The sequence below is a fragment of the Globicephala melas genome, chromosome 11 (genome assembly GCF_963455315.2).
Source record: "Globicephala melas chromosome 11, mGloMel1.2, whole genome shotgun sequence".
Taxonomy (NCBI): Eukaryota; Metazoa; Chordata; class Mammalia; order Artiodactyla; family Delphinidae; genus Globicephala; species Globicephala melas.
Genome location: NC_083324.2, coordinates 60105171 through 60118383, shown reverse-complemented (window position 1 = coordinate 60118383; position 13213 = coordinate 60105171). Strand labels below are relative to the sequence as shown.

Below are 13213 nucleotides of genomic sequence, written 5' to 3'. Positions count from 1 at the left end.
AAATTAAAAATTCTCTAGAAGGGATCAATAGCAGAATAACTGAAGCAGAAGAACGGGTAAGTGACCTGGAAGATAAAATAGTGGAAATAACTACTGCAGAGAAGAATAAAGAAAAAAAAATGAAAAGAATTGAGGACAGTCTCAGAGACCTCTGGGACAACAATTAATGCACGAACATTTGAATTATAAGCATCCCAGAAGAAGAAGAGAAAAAGAAAGGGACTGAAAAAATATTTGAAGAGATTATGGTTGAAAACTTCCCTAATATTGGAAAGGAAATAGTTAATCAAGTCCAGGAAGCACAGAGAGTCCCATACAGGATAAATCCAGGGGGAAGCATGCTAACACACATATTAATCAAGCTATCAAAAATTAAGTACAAAGAAAAAATATTAAAAGCAGCAACGGAAAAACAACAAATAACATACAAGGGAATCCCCATAAGGTTAACAGCTGATCTTTCAGTGGAAACACCCCAAGCCAGAAGGGAGTGGAAGGACATATTTAAACTGATGAAGGAGAAAAACCTACAAGCAAGATTACTCTACCCATCAAGGATCTCATTCAGATTTGACAGAGAAATTAAAATCTTTACAGAGAAGCAAAAGCTAAGAGAATTCAGCACCACCAAACCAGCTTTACAACAAATACTAAAGGAACTTCTCTAGGCAGGAAACACAAGAGAAGGAAAACACCTAGAATAACAAACCCAAAACAATTAAGAAAATGGTAATAGGAACATACATATCAATAATTACCTTAAATGTAAATGGATTAAATGCTCCCACCAAAAGACATAGATGGGCTGAATGGATACAAAAACAAGACCCGTATATATGCTGTCTACAAGAGACCCACTTCAGACTTAGAGAAACATACAGACTGAAAGTGAGGGGATGGAAAAAGATATTCCATGCAAATGGAAATCAAAAGAAAGCTGGAGTAGCAATTCTAATATCAGACAAAATAGACTTTAAAACAAAAACTATTACAAAACACAAAGGACACTACATAATGATCAAGGTATTGATCCAAGAGGAAGACATAACAACTGTAAATATTTATGCACCCAACATAGGAGCACCTCAATACATAAGGCAAATACTAACGGCAATAACAGGGGCAATCAACAGTAACACAATATTAGGGGACTTTAACACCCCACTTTCACCCATGGACAGATCATCCAAAATGAAAATAAATAAGGACACACAAGCCTTAAATGATACATTAAACAAGATGTATTTAATTGATATTTATAGGACATTCCATCCAAAAACAACAGAATACACTTTCTTCTCAAGTGCTCATGGAACATCCTCCAGGATAGATCATATCTTGGGTCACAAATCAAGCCTTGGTAAATTTAAGAAAATTGACATTGTATCAAGTATCTTTTCCAACCACAATGCTATGAGACCAGATATCAATCACTGGAAAAAATCTGTAAAAAACACAAACACATGGAGGCTAAACAATACACTACTTAATAACCAAGAGATCACTGAAGAAATCAAAGAGGAAACCAAAAAATATGTAGAAAAAAATGACAATGAAAACAGGATGACCCAAAACCTATGGAATGCAGCAAAAGCAGTTCTAAGAGGGAAGTTTAGAGCAATACAATCCTACATTAAGAAACAAGAAACATCTCAAATAAACAACCTAACTTTACACCTAAAGCAATTAGAGAAAGAAGAACAAAAAAACCCCAAAGTTAGCAGAAGGAAAGGAATCATAAAGATCAGATCAGAAATAAATGAAAAAGAAATGAAGGAAACTAGCAAAGATCAATAAAACTAAAAGCTTGTTCTTTGAGAAGATAAGCAAAATTGATAAACCAGTAGCCAGACTCACCAGGAAAAAAGGGAGAAGACTCAAATCAATAGATTTAGAAATGAAAAAGGAGAAGTAAAAACTGACACTGCAGAAATACAAAGGATCATGAAAGATTACTACAAGCAACTATATGCCAATAAAATGGACAACCTGGAAGAAATGGACAAATTCTTAGAAATGCACAACCTTCCGAGACTGAACCAGGAACAAATAGAAAATATGAACAGTACAATCAGAAGCACTGAAATTGGAACTGTGATTAAAAATCTTCCAACAAACAAAAGCCCAGGACCAGATAGCTTCACAGGTGAATTCTATCAAACATTTAGAGAAGAGCTAACACCTATCCTTCTCAAACTCTTCCAAAATATAGCAGAGGGAGGAACACTCCCAAACTCATTCTACCAGGCCACCATCACCCTGATACCAAAACCAGACAAAGATGTCACAAAGAAAGCAAACTACAGGCCAATATCACTGATGAACATAGATGCAAAAATCCTCAACAAAATACTAGCAAACAGAATCCAACAGCACATTAAAAGGATCATACACCATGATCAAGTGGGGTTTATCCCAGGAATGCAAGGATTCTTCAATATATGCAAATCAATCCATGTGATAAACCATATTAACAAATTGAAGGAGAAAAACCATATGATTGTCTAAATAGATGCAGAGAAATCTTATGATAAAATTCAACACCCATTTATGATAAAAACCCTCCAGAAAGTAGGCATAGAGGGAACTTACCTCAACATAATAAAGGTGATATATGACAAACCCACAGCCAACATCATCCTCAATGGTGAAAAACTGAAACCATTTCCAATAAGTTCAGAAAGAAGACAAGTTTGCCCACTCTCACCACTCTTATTCAACATAGTTTTGGAAGTTTTAGCCACAGCAATCAGAGAAGAAAAAGAAATAACAGGAATCCAAATTGGAAAAGAAGAAGTAAAGCTGTCACTGTTTACAGATGACATGATACTATACATACAGAATCCTAAAGATACTACCAGAAAACTACTAGAGCTAATCAATGAATTTGGTAAAGTAGCAGGATACAAAATTAATGAACAGAAATCTCTCGCATTCTTATACACTAATGATGAAATATCTGAAAGTGAAATTACGGAAACACTCCCACTTATCATTGCCGCTAAAAGAATAAAATATCTAGGAATAAATCTACCTAAGAAGACAAAAGACCTGTATGCATAAAATTATAAGACAGTGATTAAACAAATTAAAGATGATACAAATAGATGGAGAGATATACCATGTTCTTGGATTGGAAGAATCAACATTTTGAAAATGACTATGCTACCTAAAGCAATCTACAGATTCAATGCAATCCCTATCAAACTACCACTGGCATTTTTCACAGAACTAGAACAAAAATTTCACAATTTGTATGGGAACACAAAAGACCCTGAATAGCCAAAGCAATCTTGAGAAAGAAAAATGGAGCTGGAGGAATCAGGTTCCTGGACTTCAGAATATACTACAAAGCTACAGTAATCAAGAAAGTATGGTACTGGCACAAAAACAGAATTATAGAGCAGTGGAACAGGATAGAAAGACCAGAGATAAACACACACACATATGGTCACCTTATCTTTGATAAAAGAGTCAAGAATATACAGTGGAGAAAAGACAGCCTCTTCAATATGTGGTGCTGGGAAAACTGGACAGCTACATGTAAAAGAATGAAATTAGAACACTCCCTAACACCATACACAAAAATAAACTCAAAATGGATTAAAGACCTAAATGTAAGGCCAGACACTATTAAACTCTTAGAGGAAAACATAGGCAGAACACTCCATGACATAAATCACAGCAAGATCCTTTTTGACCCACCTCCTAGAGAAATGGAAATAAAAACACAAATAAACAAATGGGACCTAATGAAACTTAAAAATTTTTGCAAAGCAAAGAAAACCATGAACAAGATGAAAAGACAACCCTCAGAATGGGAGAAAATATTTGCAAATGAAACAACTGACAAAGGATTCATCTCCAAAATTTACAAGCAGCTCATGCAGTTCAATATCAAAAAAACAAACAACCCAATCCAAAAATGGGCAGAAGACCTAAATAGACATTTCACCAAAGAAGATATACAGACTGCCAACAAACACATGAAAGAATGCTCAACATCATTAATGATTAGTGAAATGCAAATCAAAACTACAATGAGATATCATCTCACACCAGTCAGAATGGTCATCATCAAAAAAATCTACAAACAATAAATACTGGAGAGGGTGTGGAGAAAAGGGAACCCTCTTGCACTGTTGGTGGGAATGTAAATTGATACAGCCATGATGGAGAACAGTACGGAGGGTACTTAAAAAATTAAAAATAGAACTACCATATGGCCCAGCAATCCCACTACTGGGCATATACCCTGAGAAAACCATAATTCAAAAAGTATCCAGTACCACAATGTTCATTGCAGCTCTATTTACAATAGCCAGGACACAGAAGCAACCTAAGTGTCCATCAACAGATGAATGGATAAAGAAGATGAGGCTTATATATACAATAGAATATTACTCAGTCATAAAAAGAAACAAAATTGAGTTATTTGTAGTGAGATGGATGGAACTAGAGTCTGTCATACAGAGTGAAGTAAGTCACAAAGAGAAAAACAAATACCATATGCTAACAGATATATATGGAATCTAAAAAAAAAGGGTCTTGGAGAACCTAGGGGCAAGATGGGAATAAAGACACAGACCTACTAGAGAACGGACTTGAAGTTATGGGGAGGGGGTAGTGTAAGCTGGGACAAAGTGAGAGAGTGGCATGGACATATATACACTACCAAATGTAAAATAGATAGCTAGTGGGAAGCAGCTGCATAGCACAGGTAGATTAGCTCAGTGCTTTGTGACCACCTAGAGGGGTGGGATAGGGAGGGTGGGAGGGAGGGAGACACAAGAGGGAAGAGGTATAGGGATATATGTATATGTATAACTGATTCACTTTGTTATAAAGCAGAAACTAACACACGATTGTAAAGCAATTATACTACAATAATGATGTTAAATAAAAAAGAAGAAGATATGACACTTATATACAGTGTAATATTACTCAACCATTAAAAAGAATGGAACAATGCCATTTGCAGCAACATGGATGGACCTAGAGATTATCATACTAAGTGAAGTAAGTCAGATAGAGAAAGACAAATATCACATGATATTGCTTATATGTGGAATCTAAAAGACAACACAAATGCACTTATCTATGAAACAGAAACAGACTCACAGACACAGAGAACAGACTTGTGGTTTCCAAGGGGTGGGGTGGTGGGGGATGAATGGATTGGGAGTTTGGGATTGATTAGCAGGTGCAAACTATTATATATAGAATGAGTAAACAACAAGGTCTTACTGTATAGCACAGGGAACTGTATTCAATATCTTGTAATAAACCATAATTTAAAAGAAAATATAAAAGAATGTGTATATATTTATGTATAACTGAATCACTTTGCTGCACACCAGAAAGTGACACAATATTATAAATCAATGATACTCCAATAAATAAATAAATAAAAATTTCACACATTTTCCTTTCTCCTCAAACCTTCAACATCTCCATCCCCATCCTTATCCTCAATTGATGTCCTTGCTTCTTATTTCATCAAATAAAGAGATATAGTCAGAAGAAGGTGTCTACAAGCTACTACCACCAAATCTCCTGGCCTCCTGCATCTGTGCCCATCCACTCTGCCTTTACTCTCATGAAAAACGGATGAGTGGTCCTAGCTCCACTCCAAGGCCAATTCCTTCCGTATTTATGAATTCCACACCCCCACCTACTCAAGAACAGATGTGCTGCAACTGCCCTCTCTCTATTCTGCATCATCAATTTTCCCTCAAATTAAAAATGAGGGTGGGTCAGGGGGAGAGGGAGAGAAGGTACAAACACGCTTGAACTCCTATCTGTCCCTAGCGGTCACTGCATCGTTCTGCCACCCTTTCAGCAAACTCACAAAACAGCATCTATACTAGTTGTGTCCAATTCTTTTCCTTCATCCTCCCTTGAATCCACTACAGTTAGACTTTGGCCCTTGTTACTCAATCAGAACAGCTTTTTCTGTTGTCAGTGAAATAGTACTCAGTCCTCATTTTACTCCCTCTAATTGCAGCATTGACACAGTTAATCCCTCCCTCTCCCCAGGAGCATTCTTCTCTTGGTTTCTAGGACTCTCTCTTAGTTTTCCTCCTAACCTTGCCAACCACTCCTCATCAGTCTCCTTTACTGGTTCCTCCTCACCTTCCCAATCTCTGAATGTTGGAATGTCCAGGATGCAGTCCTTGGAGCTCTTTTCTTTCCTTCTCTCTAAATGGCATGAGCTCTTTTCTTTCCTTCTCGCTAAATGGCATGGGCTATTGATCACTCCTAATTTATATCTCTAGTCCAGACCTTTCCTTTGAAATCCAGACTCATCTATCCAACTGCCTTATTGATAAATGAACTTGGATCTCTAATATGTATTTCAAACTTAACATGATTGAAACCGAGTTTTTTATCTCCCTCTCAACCTGGCTCTTCCTATATTGTCCTCGTCACAGTAAATGGCAACAATTCCCTTCCTATGCTTGGTCCTAAAACCTTGGATCCATTCTTGAGCCCTCAATTTCCTCAGCAACTATTGTCAGCTCTTCCTCTGAAGTATATTCAGAATCTGGCCACTTCTTGCTCTATTAGTCGGGTCCAATTTACCATCAACTCTTACCTGCACTATTGCAACAGCCTCCCAAGCATTCCTTCTATTTCACCATTGCTCTCCTATTGTCCCTTCTCCACCAGGCAGTCAGAGCCATAGTTTTTTGTTTTTTTAGGTTTTTTTTTTAAAATTGAAGTATAGTTGATTTCCAATGTTGTGTTAGTTTCAGGTGTACAGCACAGTGATTCAGTTACACATATATATATACATTCTTTTTCATATTCTTTTTCATTATGGTTTATCACAGGATATTGAATATAGTTCCCTGTGCTATACAATAAAACCTTGTTGTTTATCCATCCTTATATAATATGTTGAACAGCTAATTGCAAACTCCCAGTCCTTCCCTCCCCTACCTCTCCTCCCCCTTGGCAACCACAAGTCTGTTCAGAGCAATAATTTCCAAGTGTAAAAGTCAGACCATGCCTTCCCTGTACTCAAAATCCTCCATGATTTCACACCCCTGATTCCTCTCTGACTTCACCTCTGATCACTCACCCCCTTACTCATCCCGATCCAGCCACACTGGTCTCCTTGACTTTCCTTAAATTTCCCATATCCCCACCTCAAGACATTTGTACTTTCAGTTTCCTCTGCCTGAAAAACTCTTCCCCAATATCACATCTTACTTCCTTCTTTCTAGTCTATTCACAAATCTCACCTTGCCTTTGAAACCTGTTTTGACTTCCCCTCTTGCCAGTCACTCTCAGCCTTCCTTGACTCTGCATTTTTCTTCAGAGACTTCTCACTACCTGATTGACACATTGAATGTTTTTGATTGTGAGCTCCTTTTCGATTGTAAGCTCCTTAAGACAGAGATTTTGTTTGTTTATTCATTGCCAATTCTGTAGTGCCGAGAATAATACCTAGGACGTAATAACTGATGTTCAATTAATATTTGTTGAATGAAAATGGTTGATTGAAATTAAGTTGAATCACCAAAATGAGAACAAAAGAAAACATCTAGAAAATGGAATCAAAATGCTGTTGAAAGTTAAAATATGACTGATGGAATTAAAATCTAGTAGACAAATTTGAAGATCGAGTGGAGAAAATTTTCCCAGGAAAAAAAAGAGACAGGAAATAGGAGAGAAAAGATGACAAAATAAAATGAGCTGGATAGAAAGGAAAATACCCAATACTGGGAATTCCAGAAAATGAGATAAGAGAAGAGAAGGAGAAGATGATCAAAGAAAGAATTCAATAAATTTCCCAGAATTGAAGGACATGTGTTTCCAGAATAATTTTTGCATCAAGGGAATACAAAATTACACAACACTCATGTAAAGATATTGGTCTATATCCAACAAAATATATATACATTTACCATTAGACCAAGCAATCCCACTCCAGGGCTGTATCCAAAAGAGATACTTGCAAATATGCCAAATGACATACGCACAAGGATAATTATTATAGAGTTATTTGTAGTAATAAAAGACTGATGACAATCCAGATGTTTATCAATAGGAGAATGATTGAATAAGCTATGTTATCCAGTTGTAAGTAAAAATTTTGATCATTAGAAGAAATGCAAATATGAATGGAAAATTGGATAATATTAAGACAGTATTATTTAGTTTTATACAGGTAATAATGAAATCATAAATATGTTAAAAGAAAACTCATCTCTTAGAGAGGCATATTAAAGAATTTATGGGTGAAATAATGGATATCTTGCATTACCCTTAAAATATTCCACAAAAAAATTTAAAAGAAGGGGATGGATAAAACATGACAGGCAAAATGTTGTACTTGTTTAATCTATATGATTAAACATGATTGTAAGTAGACATTCATTATACTATTATCTTTACTTTTGCATATATTTGGAAATTACTGTAATAAAAATATTTATCTCTAAACGCAATGGATTTTTTATTACCACCATTAATGTACATTATCCAAAAATTAGTATATACTAGAGACAAAATGAAAGTCCTAAAAGCTGAGAGGAAGAGAGAGAGAGAGAGAAGGTGGGGGAGGAGAGAGAAAGAGAGAACATATCACATAAAAAGCATCAAGAATTTAAAAAAAATTCAATCCATTAAAAAAAAAGAATTACAATGGCACTGGGCTCCTCAATAGCAAACTTGACCCCAGAAGACAATGAAGAAGTGCCTTCAAAATTCTGAGGAAACAACTCGCAGAATGGAGAAAATATTTGCAAATCATATAACTGATAAGAGACGTGCTCAAAATATAAAAAGAATTTCTACAATTCAACAATATAAAGACATATAACCCAATTAAAATACCAGCAAAGAATTTAAATAGGCATTTCTCCAAAGAAGATGTACAAATTTGAAAATAAGTACATGAAAAGATGCCCAACATCATTAGTCATTAGGGGATGCAAATCAAAACCACTTGAGATACCACTTCACATCCACTAGGTTAGCTATAATGAAAAAGACCATAACAAGTGTTAGCAAGGCTGTGGAGAAAATGGAACCCACATACATTATTGGCAGGACTGTAAAATGGTACAACCCCTTTGGAAAACAGTTTGGTGGGTCCTCAAACTGCTAAACATGGAGTTTCCATATGACCTGCAATTTCACTCCTAGGCATAGACCCAAAAGAACTGAAAACATACATCCACATAAAAACGTGTACTTGAATGTTCATAGAAGCACTATCTGTAATAGCCCCAAAGTGGAAACAATTCAAATGTTTATTAAATGATAAATGAGTAAACAAAATTGCAATATCCTCACAATGGAATATTATTTAGCCATAAAAAGGAAAGAATTATTGATACTACAACATGAATGAACCTTTGCTAACATATGCTAAGTGAAAGAAGCCAGTCAGAAAAGAAGCACATATTTTATGATTCCATTTACATGAAATGTCCAGAATAGGCAAATTCACACAAATGTAAGGATGATTAGTGTTTGCTAGGGGCTGGGGGAAGTGGCAAATGACTGTGAATGATTCAAGATTTCTTTTGAGGGTAATGGAAATATTCAGGAATTAGATAGTGGTCATGACCACACAACCCTATGAATATACTAAAAACCACTTGAGTGTGTACTTTAAATGGATGTGTGAGTTATATCTCAATAAATCTGTTATTTTAATATTTTTGAAAGCATGACCACAGATGCCAGTGGGGTCTGTGGCTCAGTCAGTTGGCATCCACTCTTTGACTTCTCTGCTGACCCACCAAACTTTTTAAAAGATGTTCAAGCAGGCTGCTCAGTTTACTTACTAATCCAGAACTTTTTGACTATTTTGCATTTGTAAATCTTCCCAATCAAGTCCAGTGAAAGTGCTTTTTTAGTTCATACTGATGATTAAAAATCCATGCTCATAGACTACCCTTGACTGATCTCCAACACAAAATAATTTTACATGGAACAGAGACAATTGAAAAAACTTTCCAAATCGAGGCTTAAAGAGTTAAGATCAAAGAGAGAGAAGGGGTCAAACTGTGACTTACAGCAGTGGTTACACCAAGATATGGTGATATAGCCAACTGCAGGTTTGAATATTATCTCTTACATTGATGAGCAGTTCAAATGTTATCTGTGTGATGAACATGTATTGAACAGACGGTCATATCACAGAGAACACGATGCATTGTTGTTTTTATACTTTCATTTTCTGATCATGAACTTAAATTACTTGAAGCTAAATTTATGAAGATAATACACATGAACTATTGTATCTGTAATTGCAAAAGTTGACAACCTTAGTGATAAAATGACCGCCATTGAAGAAATAGATTCTTGATAAAATTGAAAAACATAACATCAAAGTTTACCACTTCCTAGGAGAAGAATCAGATGAAGATGAAGAGTTTAAAGATCAGACTAGGCTCCCTTGAGTCTCGGATTCCAATTTGTGCAGATAGACACGTATGGCGAGGGGTTAGAAGTCATTGCTCTCCGTGGGGCTTTGTGGGCATGAAGACCCCAGGACAACATGACAGTAGCTGAGCACAGAACTCGACCGCCCACCCGCAGACCTCAAGGGGCTAACCCAGGACTTTCACTATGAAAGCCTTAAGAGAAACAACAAAAAAGCAAGGATCTGAATAAAGACCACACCTTGCTGGAAATGCTAGTTGCATGCAAGAGATGAATGCAAGTGAATTTCATGAATGCAGACACAGATGCAAAAGCAAATGCAGGGTGGAAACGGAGATGGCTGTGCTCCTGAGCATCTGTGTAAGGGAACCGCCAGAGCAGGAATGTTGTTATTCATGCAGTTGTTGGAAGAATGTTCATCCTTTTAACAGTTCCTGTGGAATTTAATTTTGCTTTCATTTTTAGATGAAAGATAAAAGCATCTTTTTTTTCTAAAAAAGTACTTTAACATTATTCATCATTGTTATGTTTTTTAATTGTGCTGTAAATTTCTTTTCATTTTTCTTCCTATTTAACCATGAATGCTGGAATTGGTTTTCAATAACTGCTCAGACAGTATCATTAATAATTAACTTCTTTGAGGTCAATAGACCTAACTAGCTAATCGTTGATTAGAACTATTGATTTATATCAAGAAAAGAAATTCATTAAGTCAGACAGAGAAAGACAGATACCATATGACATTGTTTATATGTGGAATCTAAAAAAATGATACAAATGAACTTATTTACAAAACAGGTATAGATTCACAGACATAGAAGACAAACTTATGGTTACCAAGGGGGAAACAGGGTGGAGGAGGGATAAATTAGGAGTTTGGGATTAACATATAAACACTACTGTATATAAAATAGATAAACAACAAGACTTGTACAGGCTTGTACAGGCTTACTAAATACAATTAAGAGTTATACTGTCTATACCCTAATAAAGATTGAAAATTTACATTCCAGTTTACTATTTAGCTTAAAGAGTTTAAGTCCACTTCCATATCTATAGAGCCTATTAAAGCTAGATGGGCACACCCCCATCTTTCAGGTCATCCTTAACCCCTTTGACCTGAGAGAGGAGACTTGGCTGCTTCTTTAGTTCTTCAATGTCTTTTTCTTGCTCTGTATTCATTATTTTGTAATATAATGGAAAAAAATCCAAAAAAGAATATATATAGATATCTATATCTATATATATATATATAACTGAATCACTTTGCTGTACACCTGAAACTAATACATTATAAATCAACTATACTTCAATTAAAAATTTAAAAAAAATTTTTTAATTAAAAAAAATTCATTTTAAGTTGTTTTTGAGTGGCAAGATGTCTATCTACTGATACAGAAAGACTAGCTGATGGGACCTGGGATGAGGCCATCACTGAGCACGCAGTCCCACTTTGTCTCTTTCTTGGTTCTTACTGTGTATGTTTGAGCACAACACTTAAAGCCAGCTTGCAGCTACCATTCAACACAGATAATTTACCTATACACTTATCTGCTTACCAAGTAAAACAATGGAAAACAATATAATGAGAAAAATCATACTTAAATAGCTTTGGAGAAAAAAAAAGAGGCTTCCATGGGGTAATTTTAAAAGTACTCTGGATTCTGATGCCAAATAATTTTAAAAGTTAAAGCAATTGGAGTAAACTCATTCTAAGCCATTTTTAGTTTATAATCTTCTAAAATGTTTATTCCTCGAAAGTTAATATTGGTTACATTGTGCTACAGAAAAAAGTCAAAATAGCTTATAAGCTCCAATTATTGGATTTTAAATTAGGATTCTTACCTACAAAATGAGAGAGTCAGTAAACTATATTTTCATTAACTAAATTTGAATATAATGTTCTCTCTTTTAAAAGAATTTTAAAAGCCTTAATAGGCCTGTTGCAAAACCATTTTAAAGATCAGTCTCAGCATTATTCATTAGGTTCATTTGGGGGTTAGTCTTCAAGATCCCAGACCCAGGATGCTCTTCTGGGTTTGGCCAAATGGAGCCCTGGTACCTACAAAAAGGGACTTTGTTCCCTTTTTGGATAGTTTTCTGATGGAATGAGATTAGTAGTGATCACTGTGTCGTGTTTGGATGGTCTCACCCGTTGTCATCCGCTGTTATTTCCTTCATTCTGAGTAATACAAATTTTTCCATATGTTGTCCAAGAATAAGATGTATCTGAAATCAACGCCAGTAGATTTCAGGTGCCAAAGGTCAAAGGTACTGATGTTCACCTACTGTGGGCAAAATGTGGCCTTTTTCCTTTTTAGTGTACCTTACTGTGTAGTACACTAATATGGGAGTTGAAATTCAAAGTGTTTGCTTTCTTTCAACATTTCTACTGATATTTTCAAGTTAGTCCCCCAAAATTGATATGATAAGGGAACTAATGGGAGTAAAGACAGCAGTGGGTGTTGGTTTATTTGATTTGAATTTTCATCAATGGGAGGTATAGAGATTGAAAAGAAGTTCAATTTAAGGAGAGGGTGGGAGTTTTGTTTTATATTTGGTCAAACCAAAACTAAAAAAAGGATAAGTTAAAAATATTAGCTTTGAAGTTATACTACTTCAAAAATACTCACGTTTCTCATTAATACTGCACATTTTTCCTCGAGTAACTATGAATGGTCAAATGTGATATGGTTTCCTTTTAAGGAACTTTTTAGCATTTACCTTTAGGAACTCTATCAATATGTTATATTTGAGTTATTATGCATGTTCTTACAAGAGGAAGTATTCTATGACTTCAGTAGAT

At 35.4% G+C, this 13213-nt stretch overlaps 1 pseudogene; it reads left to right on the top strand.

Moving 5' to 3' along the window:
* Positions 1-10536, top strand: part of LOC115844171 (septin-2 pseudogene) — a 102487-nt pseudogene extending 91951 nt beyond the window's left edge.
* The last annotated feature ends 2677 nt before the right edge of the window (positions 10537-13213 follow it).